Source organism: Cyprinodon tularosa, unplaced genomic scaffold (genome assembly GCF_016077235.1).
Source record: "Cyprinodon tularosa strain WSP-4 unplaced genomic scaffold, ASM1607723v1 ctg198, whole genome shotgun sequence".
Classification (NCBI taxonomy): Eukaryota; Metazoa; Chordata; class Actinopteri; order Cyprinodontiformes; family Cyprinodontidae; genus Cyprinodon; species Cyprinodon tularosa.
In genome coordinates, this window is record NW_024038724.1 from 1,767,797 (window position 1) to 1,783,760 (window position 15,964).

The window sequence follows — 15,964 nt, forward strand, 5'->3', positions numbered from 1 at the left end:
TATTGAAAGTCCTTCTGCTCTGGCTGGTTCTTCTAAACATATTTACTCATACAGATTTTTGAAAATACACTTGCACCTAATTACACTGTTCAACATATATATATATAAATAAAAGTAAGGACCAACATGTACAACTGACATTCATCAGTCATCCATATTGACTAATGACAGATAATTTCTGTTGAGAATGCATTTGTTTAAAAGATGATACATTGTTAATTTTTATTTTTTTTTTACTCTGCTTGGCTAAAAAATATAAATTTCTCAATGATGCTGCTACATTTGCTCTATGAAAGTGACTTCAATTTTTACCCTGTAAAACAAGTTTGTAAAGCACTTTTAGTTTTCTTACACCCTCTAGAAAACACCCATCCATGAATCAATCCATCCATCCGTCCATCTGCTTTCTTGTATCATATCAGTAATTTTCAACAATTGCTTTAGCCATACTTCATAGCTCTAATTCAAGTACTTAAAAATAAATATTTATTACTTAGTTTAATTCATATAATGGCTTTGAAAACTGTATACTGGATAAACAATTCTATACTGAAATGTTTACATTGTCCCAATTCTAATATATTGGCCAATTAAACCCCCTAAACACAGACTTATTAATGCTCCCTAGAGTCATAATGCCTATTAAAGAATAAAAACATGAAAGCCTTGGTTTGGATTACAGCTTCAAAACTTGATATTTGAGAATGTTATCTCATAAAGATTAAACGAAACAACCATTAAGAATAACGCCTTTCAAAGATGTCTAATTCCAAGCTTTATTTCTTTATCTAGGACACCATTCAACTCTGCTTTCATGTGAACAATACTCTGCAAGAGGATTGCCCCCAAAAAAAAATAATACAACTCATCATTTACAAGTCAGACTATTAAAACAAGATACCATAGCACAGACTAAGCCTGACTGCTACCAAACACAACGTAAATGAACTTTGCTCCAGCATCAGATGAAGTCCAACACACCTTGTTCACATTTCAGGCTTCGCCAACATCTCACTTCTCTGTTTCCAAGGCAGGCTTTAGGTGATAAATGAAATGAGGGCTGGCATGTTCACTGGACATTTTAATTAGCTGGTCTTTAATTCAACCTGACCCTCTTTCAACTTTGATAAGCAGGCGGGAGCTCTGATAAGGACCTGTCACTCACATGCAAACACCAGAGTTATTCAACAGTAAATTGTCTCCTCGCCATTCACAGATGCTCTCCACTCTTGCTGTCAGGGGAAAGAGGTTCATGCCTGAGTGAAAACTAAAAGCCCAGTGAGAATGGAAATATGCCACGTGAGCTGTGTTCATTCATCCCATTTTTTCCTTCATAACAGTGTGGAATGAGTGAGCTGAATACAAATGCATTTCTCAAATATTTAGAATGTAGAGGCTTAATCAATGTTTATAGAGTTACAGTAATTTTAAAGGTTAGTCTTGTATTTCTTCTTAAATGGCATAACTCTTGGGTATCACCACTTTCGATATAAAGCAAGGAGAACAAAAGTAAAACTTTCTCTACAGTAGGTATGTACAACCACCCCCAATAACTTTGATTAATATTTCTTTTAACTTTAAACGACATTCCAATCACCACCAGAATCATCAACAAGACTATTACATGTCTATCTGAACTATATCTACAAGGCATTTTCTGTGCAACCAACTGTCTAAAGTTATTGTAACCTCTCACCAAGCAGTATGAAAAGCCTTAAAAGAAGTTCTCCTCTACTGCATTTTCACAATGAATGAAACTGACAAATCAGATCTTTGACTGTCTTTGTCTGATATAGTATCAATGGGTAAATATCGGTTAACCGAGATTGCAGATGCTTAGGGGCCCCATCACTGAAACCTAGTTGCCCCTCTACACAATTGAGAACTAGGATGTATCTTTGCAGATGTAATGGTGCGAAAAATTCCTCTTAAACCCACCTGATATTAATTTAACTGACTGGAGCTTATTTATACCCCAACACATGACAGATTTCAACATGATGGTGAGCCGTTTAAACATGACACCAATAGCAAAGCAGACAGTGGTACTTTTAATTACTAACTTAATAACTGTATATAGTCCATTAGACGGTTGGTGAAAAATACACTCTTATAATAGGTTTCAAACAGCAATAAATATCTTAAAAGAACAATGTTTTTGAGTATTTTATTTTTTACAAAACGACTTGGAATTCTGGGTAATGCAGAGCGTAGATTAATACCATAACCGTTACGTACAATGTGTTAGCTACAAAGGATACCAAAAAGAGGTACTTAAGTGGATTCCAGAAAAGAAAAAGGAAAGCTGCTGGAAGAACGGAAACGGGTTAGGGGTGTTGTACTTCATATGGGGCCCACCCAGATGATGTTGCTTATTGTGTCATTACGCCATTGCATGGTATAGAATACAAAAATTCCTATATAATAAATTTGACTATATCATTTACATTTCGTCACTAATCGTCACTTTTTTATAGTTGATTCAACCTTTAAACATTTTTAATGAATGGTTAGTGCTCTGACCCATAGACACACGTCTTAGACAACATCATGAATTTAAGCTAGTCACTCTTCAAAATGGGAAAACAGGAGAGCATATGGTTGAAGTAAAACAGACATGTTAACTTCCTTAAACTACAAGAACATAGGAGATATAGTGTAATGGGAAGACAATAATACCACCAACATTTATTGGTAGAGAAACAAAGGAACAAGTTGCAAATGTCTATAAAAAATTTATTTTATTATTTTGTATAAAAAATATTTTCGAGGGATCTGCCTGTTTTCCAGTGTGGTCCTGTTTCTCTGACCGTGACTGAGTGGATGTGCTCTCTTCGTCCTCTGGCACGGGAGCTGGCTCGGAGTTCGTCTGCCTGGCTGTGTGTTTCCTGGACGGGGCCGCCTTTTACAGCTGCTTTTTGCATCTCTGCTTCTGTCTCCTTGAACCCCAGTCGGCCTCAGCAGATGGCCTCTCACGCTGAGCCTGGTTCTGCTGGAGATTTCTTCCTGTTAAAAGGGAGTTTTTCCTCTCCACTGTCGCTACAAGCATGCTTAGTGTGAGGGATTGTATTTGAGTCAATGAGTCAATGCAATCAACTGGTTTTCCTTAGATAGAAAACTTTGTATCAATTTGACTGTATGATCTGGTTGAACTGTAAAGTGCCTTGAGATGACATGTGTTGTGAATTTGGCGCTATATAAATAAACTGAATTGAATTGAAAATACTTAGAATTATTACATTTGCGTTACTCATTTTAAGTCCATCAAAATACTTCCTTTCCATTCTATAATGTTGTTCCTCCTTAGAACATCTTTTTTGTTGGGGAAAACAAACATAATCCTCTCTTACTTCATTCATCTCTCATTGATTATTATTATCATTATTTTGTTGTTACAGACGTGTTTGTCCAAGGAATTGCTTTTTTTAATCATAAGTGGAAAACCCACTTTATGTCTTACCAGTCTCAACAAGGCCATTTTAAAACTCATTATGAACAGATTAGCTCACCCAACTGATCCATTGATCAGTTTTCTCCAGTGACAGCATCCAGTTCAGCTGTGATTTGTAAAAAAAATAAAAAAATAAAAAGATTGAAAGGTGTTCAACAAAGTTAAAATAATACCACCCTTCACCACACACCATTGGATCCAGCTGTTCTCCATCTCCTCCCAAAATTGCCCTTCCTCCTTGTGTTCTGAAAGATGGCGGAGCCATTTTGCCGAACAAAGTCATTCATCAAGTTCGTTCCCTACTTCACCAACTGTTTCAAACATCTGAAGTATCATATATCTATTTCCCTCCCTCAGTTCCTCTCAGTAAAACCTCAGCTGGTTTCATCTTCTTCCGAGTATCTCAGCCTTCACCTCTTTACACGCTATTATCTTCCTATTTCTTCCACATCCCTTTTTTGCTGCTACGCATACTGGGTGGTCTTTAATTTTTGTCTCCTCAGGACTTCTTTTCTTCTTTTTCAGTAATGCTCCCTTTGAAAATCATTAATCTTTCTGTCCATTTCTAAACCTCTGACTCTAAAAACCTGTGCCTGAGAAAGATATTCAGTGCTATTAAACAGCCACCACAGTCACTTGCAGAATAGGAAAACATGGCCACTTACTCAAAGAAATGTGTCCCGAAGAAACCCTGAATAACAGAGAAGAATCTTTTTTTTTTATCTTTCAAGAATAGATAGCTGAAACAAAGGAGCTCATTCATAGGTAGATGTAACCTGTGTTGAGTAGAACTTATGGAGGGCTGGATTTTCCATTTGCACTGTGATTAAATTAGGCAGCTGTATGCATGTATGGCTGGAAAACTAACCAGAAAAAGCATGATTCATTAGCAACTGAGAACATTCTTTTTTATATTTAACAAAAAATGTCATAAGGAAAAATGTCTAACCTCAATCACCCCAAAAGTCTACAGTAAACCCCCTTTCTCATTCCATCTTGTGGATTACTGTGTGGAAGAGAATATGAAAATGAATCTATTTTGAGAATCAAAATCTTGACATTTTCTAGTAAAAATAATGATTATATCTCAACTGTTCAGAAAATGAACTTACCTATCAATACAATAACATGTTCAATTAGAAATTAAGGAAAACAATTACATGGAAATAAGCAGAAAAAATGTTAGTATTATCAGCTACTTAGATGCCATTTAGAATAAAGAAAAGGTTTGGAAAGGAACAAAAAAGATAGATGATCTCAGAGTTAAATGGTTTTAGTTCACTGGCTTTGACCACCTTAGGAACACAGTGATAAAACTGATAAGAGGATACCTCAGTTTGATCTGAAATCAGCATGTTGTCACACCTGGGTAACTGAATTCAGAGCTCAGCAGCTGCAGTTTTCACAGTCACATATCTGATGCTGCCAACTGACAATGTTTAGACACACAGCTGTTATTTTGCCGGGTCACTCTCAGACTACCTGGAGGTCCATCTTCTGGGACCGACCCACAAACACCTCAGTGGTTCCAAACTTGAACTGAGTGTATTGTGCAACATTACAGATAATCTGTCGTAAATAAAGGGGATGAGTCTTTACTACAGGTAGAACAAAAAGGGAAAAGCCTGATTTTACTTTAAATAACCTGGCTTTTCTGGATTACATAATTTTGTTATATATTGTTTTATTAATGCATTAGCTAACAATAGAATAATGAATAGAAACTGCTATCAACTTAAAGGTTAAATAAAAACACACCTGTTTGTTTTTTTATAAATCATGAAATTTAACACTGAAGCTTAACCAGTTTGGATTCATTTGCTCATCTGCTTCTGCAAGTGTATTAATTATCAAAAAAGCTGCAATGCAATATAGATTTCAGACTTGTTTTTACATAACAATATAGTATTATAGTGTCACACCTCAGACAAGGTATTTTTCTGTAAGTAGTCTTGCTCTAATCTTGAAGGTTTTGGAAGCTTCAATGATGTCCAAATTTGACTGCCCAGTATTGTTGGGATCTTAGCGGGGACACATCCACTTCTGAATCCTTTAAAATACTTAAATTCCACTAGGGCAGGGGTCGGCAACCCGCGGCTCCAGAGGAGCATTAAGCTCTTTAATGTCCCCCTTTTGGGCTCCCTAGATCTTTTTAAAAGAGATTTATTTTTCGGGGGGGGGGGGGGGGGGGGGGGGGGGGGGGGTTTGTCTTAATATGGTGTTCAGGACATCAAACAAACATTCATTATGTTTCAAATGCTGTAAAAATTTGTATAATAAACAAATTTAAACAATAAATGTAAACATCTCCGTCAACGAAGATTTGCGTCATGGCCTGCAACACCACACACGTTTCAGCGCGGCACAGTGCCAGGCAGGTGGCTTTAGTAAACAAACCAGCAGGTGAGGCTCAGGCCATGGATCTCAAAGGGAAAAACGAATGATTGCTGATTCAAAGAATAATGGATCGAATCATTTGCTTTCTGTACCAATGGGGAAAGATTAACTGCAGGTTTGCTTTGTAATGGGAAGTTGTCAAATAGAAAGGGTAGTTTAGAAAGACAGGCCCAAAATAATTATATTAAAAAAAAACTGATTTCTTTTGAGCCTGGCAAAGAACATTGAGAGCAATAAAAGATCCATCTTGCCAAAAATAAGAGAAGCACGCTTTTAGACTGCCCTCCAATGTCCCTTTGGCTCTCTGATGGCTCTTCTCTGGTGGCTGTTAATGTTTTATTTTGTCTTTTTTTAATGTGCCATTATCATTAAGTTCAGTTATTTTGTTTGTTTTTACCTTTAGGGATTAATTGAATAAATATTGCCCACCACCCTGCTGCATTACTTTCTGCCAGCTTATGTAGAAGATTTCTCTGATTATTCTGTTGCTATTTTTGATGGACCAAATATATTTACATGTGCATAGAGGATCACCCCATTTTCAAACATCTTACCAATGCAATGACCACAAAAATCTATGAGTGTGAGTTTGCACCTGACTTTCAAACGTGCTAAAAAATATGCATTTAACATCAGATTCATGTAGCAAATATTAAAATTTGCATAACCACCACCAATAAATGTGCAGTTTGGTCATTAGTGTTATCTTCACATTAATAAAGGGACACATGCAAAAAACAAAAGGGTTGGATGTGCAGCCTACTGAATAGCATACATAAATTATTTTGTGCCTTCTTTGAAGATCTGTTTTTCTTTTTTGCACTTGTTTAAAGACCAACATTTTGAAGTTCAGGCCTTATATCTTACAGGTTTTAGAGACATGATCTTTTGGATAAAATGTTATTTCCACTAAATTTGAAGACATACATTTCTTTACTGTGTTCCACAATAAGGACATTTATGGATGTTGGATGTTCCACTCAATTCTCCTTGCTATATTATTTCTTTATTCTTGATGGCCTAGTGGTTAGAGAGCAGGTCAATTCATCAAGGAGAGGGATTTGTTGAATTCAGAGGACAGACATAGTTCTCGACTTTGCAACTATAATGGAATATTTTCTTTCCTAGGTGAGAAGAGTAAAAGGTGTTGTATGATTGCATACTGTATGTAGGGAAAAGCAGTCATATTTCTGTTGACAGCTAAACCAACAGTGGTACAAGTGCACTAGATCTTATCTAAAGCACATTTGAGAAGGGACCAAAAACAAATGCATGCCACACTCTTAAGATATTTAGTTGCACAACATTGAAAATTAAGCTGTTGTTTAATTTAGACAAGCACATGGTAAATATCTGTCCGTCAATGTACTGAGTAAAAAGGAAAAAAAACGTTCAAAATATGTTGCTGTTTTATACCTTAACATGAACTGAACACTTTGAAAATGTGATTTAGGATTAATTTAACTCTGATTTATCCAGACCAATGGAAGGATAAAATCAAATATTTTTTCTATCAAGATAAAGAAATCAAATATTGTTAAACTCTGTTAAACTAAAGCATTTTGATGCTATTTCCTTGACTTTTTTTTTTATTCATTTTTTTCTGAAAGCAAGAGATAGAGCAATGTACTACATGACCCAAAGCTCTATAAGCCTGTTGTATTTCAGACTGAAAATCACCTGGCCAGATGCGGCCTCTGATTTCAAGCTGAAAGCCCTGAAGGCACCCTGGTCCTTAGCCATATAATATTCAGTTGTGTTTAAAGCCGTTTAGAACGAAAGGAACTTTTGATCATTCAACAAGGGATCTATATTCCAACAGTGCCATACAATGAACATTGTAAATGTGCTAAATTTAGGCTCAGTATTTTTTTTAATCCCCCAACTCTACCTTTATTGCCCTAAATCTGAGTTCTTCTTTAATTTAGTCTGGGCTACAGATAAGTTATTTATTGGATTTCATTTTTCTCAGCCTTTGTAACTGTTTTGCATTTATCTTTAGAAAACTTTTAGGGTTAGAAAAAACTAAAAACATCTTTGTTACCATTGTCCCCTACCCATGCTTATACATCAGTCTTTTTCTCAGATCAAATTTTCCAGTAGTTATCAGGCATTCACCAGGACCTGTCTACTGAATGGTGAATGATTTTTTTCTGTTCTGCCACACATAATAATATCACAATTGACTCAATACATATTGAAACTGTTATTTAAACAGTTCTGATCAAACTCAAGTTACTCAAACAAAAACCGAGGGTACAAACAGGGATGTTTGCCTAAGAGATACATCAAAAAGAGCTTTAAACAGCTCAAACTGAGTCTAAAGCTGGGCGACCACACAAGAAAAATTGAAGAACTACAACAATTTGACTATCTTCCAAGTCACTCTCTATTGCTGCACATCCATTTTTTAACACCTTATCTCTTTCAACAGTTCTCCCCTCAAGTCTAACTCTCAGCGGAAGACCTTCATACTTTTTCTTAAAGATAACATTTTTCTGCAGATACAACTGGCATCAAGTCTAAACCTCCCATAAACACAATTTCAGATCTCTTTTTAGTGGTATTTTTTCCTAAACTCTGCTCTCTCTTTTGTTGTTTATTGTGGATCAAAGCTTTCCTGTCAGCAAATCTGCTGGATTCTGGTCAAACATAATAAATATATTTATATACACAAATAAACAAACTCAATTACTTGCATCTTTCATATGAGGAACAAACTATAGGCCCAGAGAGTGTAATTATGCAATGAAAACAGTTAATAAAAATCACAGTTTACTTATTATTTTGTGAAATAAAAAGACTTCTTTGTGTTTGATGATTTTTCAAGATTACATCCCTAATAATTAAAAAAAAAAAAAAAAAAAAACACACAAACAAGCCAAGATGGTTTAAAGGCTGGAATGGAATTCCTAAGCATTCCAATGAAATTTTGCATTGGACTCAAAAATATTATTACCGTCTGCCAAATGCTTGTACCTGTCTGACTCAGTAATCTGCCAGGGAGCAGACAAACATCACTGGGCCTTATCTCTGCTTTTCAGGAGCATTGGAGAAGAAAAGAGGAAAAAGACCAGTGAACCGGTGGGATCAAAAGGAGGCTGATGGAGAAATAAAGTTCATTAGGTAAATTCTTATTCATAAATCTATAAACACACACACATAGGTATGGGCATGGTATGGGCAGTCGTGGGTGAGCGGTTAGGGTGTCAGACTTGGATCCCAAAGGTTACCGGTTCGACTCCTGACCCGCCAGGTTGGTGGGGGGAGTAATTAACCAGCGCTCTCCCCCATCCTCCTCCATGACTGAGGTAGCCTGAGCATGGTACCGTCCCGCCACACTGCTCCCTTGGGGCGCCATTGAGGGCTGCCCCCTTGTACGGGTGAGGCATAAATGCAATTTCATGGTTTGCAGTGTTCACTGTGTGCTGTGTCACAATGGGAGTTGGAGGAGTTTCCCAAAGGGCTTTCACATAGGTATGCAACTTATTCAGAAAATACATAGAGCATAAGCCATATTTTTGTATGGGTTTTGTTGGCCATAAAAAAAAAATCTGCAGAGACAACAAGGAAGGGAAACAATTACTTTTTTTTTTTTTCGAATAAATCCCAGCAGGTGGATTTACAGAGAGGGAACTAAGATATTTCAAGGTGATCCACACTGAGAGGCAATAATCTGCAACATGGTGATTCTAGACACTAAAATCGTATGCAAAAATGCATGCGTGGGCATTAAAACTGACTCTTTAGATCACTTTGCCTGAGCCAAAGTCAGCAAAAAGTTAAATTCTGTCAGTAGTAGATTTCACATGGTGCTGATGCCTCGGAGAAACTCTACGTCTCTAAAGCCTAGTGTGTGTTCTAGCATTTGTATTCACAAGAAAGTGAAGCCGTCTAAGGAATAGCCTTTGGGGATAGCACAGTGACTTTAAAAATATGAGTACCGTAGTTTTTGCCCCATGTGTGAATATAAATTTGGCTGTACTGTTACCGCAACACATGAAAGTTGTTCACATCATTTCAGCTAAACTTTTCTCTGTGTGATGTTTCATCACCTTGTGCTGTTGACATAATGTGGTGAGGAAGTTTATTTTTTCCCCAAATTACCAGAAAGTTTCTTTTTTTTTTTAACAAAGGTTTGTAAAGACTGGAAAACTGTTCATACAGATAAGGCACTCTCAGGCACTCCATTACTGTCCTGAAAGAGTTACTTGCGATAAAGATTAATCTTTGTTTTTGTCTTGTAGGAAACAAATGGAAAAGAATATATGTATTTCATTAGGTTTCCTGGGGCTCATTTCCTCAGCAATAAAATAACAATATACAGGACGCAGAGGTATCCCAGATGTAAAGGGAGAACAGAAAGCCATTGTTTGTTGAAATTGTTGCCTGTTTTTGCACAGTTGGCTTGTACCATAAAGAGTTACACTTCAGGCTATTCGAGATTGCCAGGTGATTTTTTTTTTCTGCTGACTGCGGTATACACCTTACACTACAGCATGCACGTTTATTATGTCTCTGAAGAAAGACATTAAATTGCTGTTTTGAAAAGCCCCATAGACTACGGACTTTAGACTCAGTTATACAGTGGTTGCTCTACAGGGAGTCACACAGGAATTCCCTGTTGGTGTGTGAGCCTATAGTGCTGCAGGCATTTGAACTCGACGCTGATGCTGGTTATGTATTCATTAAAAAACAAAGGGGGGAAGTTCATAATCAGTGGAAATTAAGAAAAAAAGAAATGTTAGACCCTAACTACACACTGAAAACGGCTGTGTGCAGCCTTGCATCCTGTTTAACATGAGTGAAAAATACTTTTTTGAAAACTGTGATATTTTTTGTGGCAATCCTTTAAAATTCTATCCTCTTATTTCATTTATCCTGGTAAAAACAGATTATAATGTTATGTTAAAGGTCATGTTAAACCCTTGAAAATGGAGGCTTCGATATGCCTTCATGAAGCTGACTTTTCCCAGCATTCCAATGTATATTATACCATTTAAAACTCATTTAGTTCCCATTTTTATTTGATGGACTTCTCTTAATTTGCCCTCACTATTTAGTCTCAAATTATTGTTGCTAGCATTTATATTTTTTTGCATTTCAAATAGCTTTTGGTATGCTCGAGTTTCCCAACTCTTGAAAATAAGTGGATATTTCTATTTGAACTGAAGCTATAGTAGATTTTAAATCAAATACATTCATTATCTCTGGGAACAGATCCCTTATTAAAAAAAAAAATAGTATTGTATGCTTTTGAACTCATCATGTTGCACTGTTTTAAAGCATTTTTATTTTGAGGCATGGATTAAAAAAAATAATAAAACCAACAAAAACATTAATTGTTACTAGATTTTTAGTTTGTAACAACTGCCAGTGTTGTAACACTGTAATCATGTCTTGTTTAAATATATAATCTCAAAATACTGTTGGTCAGAGAAGAGATTGACCAATACATTTTCTTTAAGGCCAATGCTGATACAGTTTATTATGAGTTCAGTGTAACGCTTCCCAGATAGGTGCTTTTGATATTCTTTAGTCAATTACTGAAGCCAATATTGCTTTTTCCATCAACATGATAAAAATTACACAAAGGTAACAAATGCTAGACAAGTCTAACTTTAAATACAAAAGCAAAAGATATTTACAAATCAAATCACATATTAACAATGGATAGCAAATGGAGGGAGTGGCATTGCCTACAAAAATCAGCCTATACAAAAAGGAAAAGATCAGGCCTCCCATTTACCTGTCCTGTACAAGAACCCTTCGAATGCACAAGACCAGAACTCAAAATAAGCTTTTGCAGTGACTTTACAGATGTTACATAGGCAGTGTGGGAAAATTCTTGGTTATAGTTAAACCGCTGGAAATTGTAGCTTAGTTGTGGAAATCTTCCTCTGGGAAAAAGGCAAAAACTAAATTTGCAGGAATGGATGGTGATATTAATAAAATAGGTTCAGGGAAAGCTGGTTACAAAGAAGAAAACGTTTAGGGTACAGTATTTCAATCTTAAAATTTTGAGATGTACAAATTAGACAATGTTTTAAAACTGCAATGGAAAAAGCACAAGGTAGCTAAAAACTGTTTCATCTGCTAAGTTTGTAAAGTTTGAGGCAAAAAAGAAAATGTGGGCTTATCGGCACCTTTTTTACAGGGAAAGATAAGAAACAGGAAGCCAAAAGAAAATGTTCCCTTTTTACAAAGACAGTTTGGAATTATAGCTCAACAAATAGCTGTTGTGGTTTAATGTTTTAACATTAAAAATATATATTTTTCTTCTGTGGAAAGTTCAGTTTAATATTTCAGGGAATATTCTCTTGGGAGTACTGGAGATCATGATATTCTTCAAATTGGCTAAAATTACTTTTAATTACTTTCAGTGATCTTACTCGGAATTATTCTAAGACTTTTATTTATAATTGCTCGGTTAATACAGCAACTAATTACTGAAACAAATGGGAATGTGTAGGCTTTTCTTGGCTTGATTCTTCCTCCAGCCCACTTTAGCAAATGGTTTATGGGAATTGTTTATAGAACTAGAAAAGTGGTTGTAATTCAGGGGTGGATCCTCAAGTTCACAAGTAATGATCCCAACTGTTGATATTTTTCTCCCAAATTCAGCTCTTGCACAAAGACACTTTCCTGTGGCAGACAGAAAACACTTTAGCCAAAATATGATAAGCTGTTTTGAAATGCTGCTACAGTCACATAGTTGAGCCTTAAACTATTTTTAATGGCAGTGACGCAAGTCTGAAGATAGAGAACATTAGCATTTCACGGGAGTCTTTTACTCCTCTGACCTAATCCAGATCCATGCAAGTTTTCAGGTTGTAAGTTAATGTGGCATGTCGGCAACTGCCCAGGGTAGCATTAAAGAGGGAGAAGGTGTGGGGAACATGATAGCTAGGAACTCTGCAAACAACTTGAACATTTCTTTTGAGCACATCAGTTTATAGGGAGTTGACAAACAAGACTTCCAGCTAAGAGCAAGGAGACCATTATACATACTTGGGCTGATAAGTTGGCTATCAAGGTGCGCACACAAAGTGTGGCAGGTAGGGAGTGTGCAGCTATGATTTTTAGGATTAGAGAAGAAGGGACTTACTTAGGAAGAACAAACACTGCTTACAAAGAACTAATAGTAAAAATATCCTAAACTGAGTAACAACACAAATTTTTGTTATGTTATGCTGCTTTACAAGATTCTATACAATTTATAGGAATATAAAGGTGCAGATCTTTGGTGCATTATAAAGGCCTTTTAAATATTTACTTTAGAATCGTCAATAGATTTTACAGACTTCTCAGAATCCCTCAGTTTTTACAACATGTATTTTATCTAATCGGATATTATCTCCAGGGGAAAATGTGCAATGCTTTCCACTCATTCAGACAACAATTATATCTTATCTGCTTAGTATTCCCAGTCCATACATAATTTAGCAGTAAAACTATAAAGCTAAATTCTCAACAAGAGCAATATTCAAAGTGAACTTTCTATAGCGGATGAGATTGCTTTGAAATGTGTGTGAGACAGAAATTACCCAACAGGTAACATTAGCTGCTTTGTTTTTGCTTCAATAAATTGCTGGATTTTCAGAATTTTAAGTTTAAAAAAAATGCCTGTAACACAAAATAAATCTAAATCCAGTATGGATTCTGCATCTGTAAAATAGAAGTAGCTGACAATGTCTGTGATTATCACTTTTATTAATTCAAAGATTCTTAAGAAAATTTTAAGCTAATTTCTAATCTGGAGTTTTTGTGAAACTCTGACCTGCTGACAACAATTTTAGGAGATGTTGGTTTATCTTTAATAACAATATTTTAAGAGGACAAAAAAGAACTGAATGACTTTCCAGTCTGCCTGCTGTAAGGGGTCATCAATAATTCATATCAGGAGCAGCGGTAATGTCATGCTTTCACTTAAGTGTGCAGTCGCTGTAAAAAAGTATTTTATATTCTGATGTTTAAGGCTAGAATAGGGGGGACTGCTTTGACTGTGACTGTCGTTTGAACAGCTGGTGAACAACAGCAGCTATTGCAGCAATTTTCCTACATAATCCACCAATAAAAGTGACTTTAAATAGTTTAAACTTCAAACATAAAGAGGAAATTACTCGGCTATTTTGCAAAATTAGCAGATTACTTTGGCAAACATATTTTTGCAAGACAACATAAAACCAATAATTTTGGTAAATACCAATCCTAGCAACCAAATAAATCTACTTCCTACAATGTGGCCTTTAAATGGTCAGAGTACCAAAACAGGAAAAAAAGAAAAGCAAATAAAAAAAAAAAAATATATATATATATATAAAAAAAAACAAATTAGAAAAGTAATCTTTTAAATGAGCCATGTTGCATCCTAAACAGCACTTATTACAGCCTACTGTTTAAAGCCTTAAATAAATCCAGTCCAGTATGACCAAGGGATTTCGCTTAATAATCAAACTTGAGGCAATAACAGTCACATGAGGAATTTTCTAAATAGTCTGAAATAGCCTTAAAGACAGCAGCCCACCAATCTGGATAAAAGATAATTTCATACTAATTGTAGAGTAAATAAAAAAGGTACATAATTTTGCCAGCCATGAATCCGTTCATATTGAAAGTCCTTGTGCTCCTGCTGGTTCTTCCAAACACATTTACTCATACAGATTTTTCTAAATACTTAAACACAAAAGAGTGTTGTTACAAAAATGTTGTTACAAAATGAGACCTGGTAAAGCTTAATGTAACATGTTTACTTATTGAAAAAGTGTTTTTCCTTAAAAGTTTAAAAGTTTTAAGTTGCAATCTAAACCACTAAATATGCAGGATGGAAATTTGAAAACCTCATAAAATTGCCATCGAAGCAATGCATGTTTAGTGGTTTAGATTGCAAGTAAAAAAAAAAACATTTTAAGGAAAAATCCTTTTTCAATAAGTAAACATGTTATATTAAGCTTTACCAGGTCTCATTTTGCAATCTAAATCACTAAACATGTAGGATGGAAATTTGAAAACTCCATAATATTACTTCGACAGCAATTTTATGAAGTTTTAACACTCTTAAAACTTTCTTTACTTCCTCTCACGTACGCAGAGAGCTGACAGGCTTCAATGTCCAGATCTAAACTCCACAGATGGCAGGAAGACCTCGTCCTTAGACTCATTGTTATTCCTCATTTTTTTCCCTCACTTCATTCGTCTCATGTAGCCATTGAATGGGACAGGTGAGTGACTGCTGATTACAAAACATCCACTCCTACCTTTGATCTCCTGAGGTGCAGGGCTTTAATCCATCTTGCAGCACAGAAGGCCGTCTGATCTAGGCAGTTGTGGTAGTCACTTAGCTTCTCGTCATCTCACATACACATATAGTGTGAGCCGCGAGCACCTGCAGAGATGTGTGTACAGTATATGCACACTGAAGCACAGTTTGCAAGCTGAGGTGGTGCTTAAAGGGTCCCTGTGAAAAGAGAGAAAGAAAGAGATAGGAAATCAATGTCTGGAAAGTAGAGAAGTATTTTTTTTTTTAAGAAAAACTGATTTTAACTTTGAAAGATTTGGAAATAGGGCTTCATTCAAAATTTTTGATGCAAACATTTTTTCAGCCTTTTATTAATATTGTTACAACAGTAAATAATCAACAGAGCAACTTTGATGACCAATTTTAAAATGAAGTGTATGTTTCCAGAAACCTCATAGCCACAGGCTGTTAATCTCTTCTGTTGGATCTTCTTCCGCAGCCTGATCACAAATTTTGAGGACTCTCATTTAAGCACCACAAAGCTAATTTGTAATCTGCCCTATAAATCACAACTTTAAAGTTCACACTGCTGATTCGCTGATGGCCGAGTTTTTTACAGCATGTCCCTTACTCAGCCAGATCGGCTTCCTGTTTAAACAGCACATCCAACATTTTTCATATGGTTACTGTACTGTACTTTCTTTAAAAAGAGCCTCTGAAAACTCATCAGCCTTGGTGTTGCAAGACAGTTTCGACAGTCAATGAGAAAGTAAAACTCAGTTACAAGATGAACATTAATCTCATGTCATTGCAGTTTAATGGCACCCTTACTCAGCAGAGAATTAAAGTCCTCCCATGAGATTGACCTACATATTCCT

At 35.8% G+C, this 15,964-nt stretch overlaps 1 protein-coding gene across 1 annotated transcript in view; it reads right to left on the bottom strand.

Moving 5' to 3' along the window:
- Nucleotides 1-15,964, bottom strand: part of grik4 (glutamate receptor, ionotropic, kainate 4) — a 413,635-nt gene that overhangs the window by 365,504 nt on the left and 32,167 nt on the right. Inside the window, exon 2 of the mRNA XM_038284024.1 lies at nt 15,106-15,305. The gene's annotated coding sequence lies outside the window, so the exon portion shown is untranslated. The remainder of the gene's footprint in view (nt 1-15,105; nt 15,306-15,964) is intronic.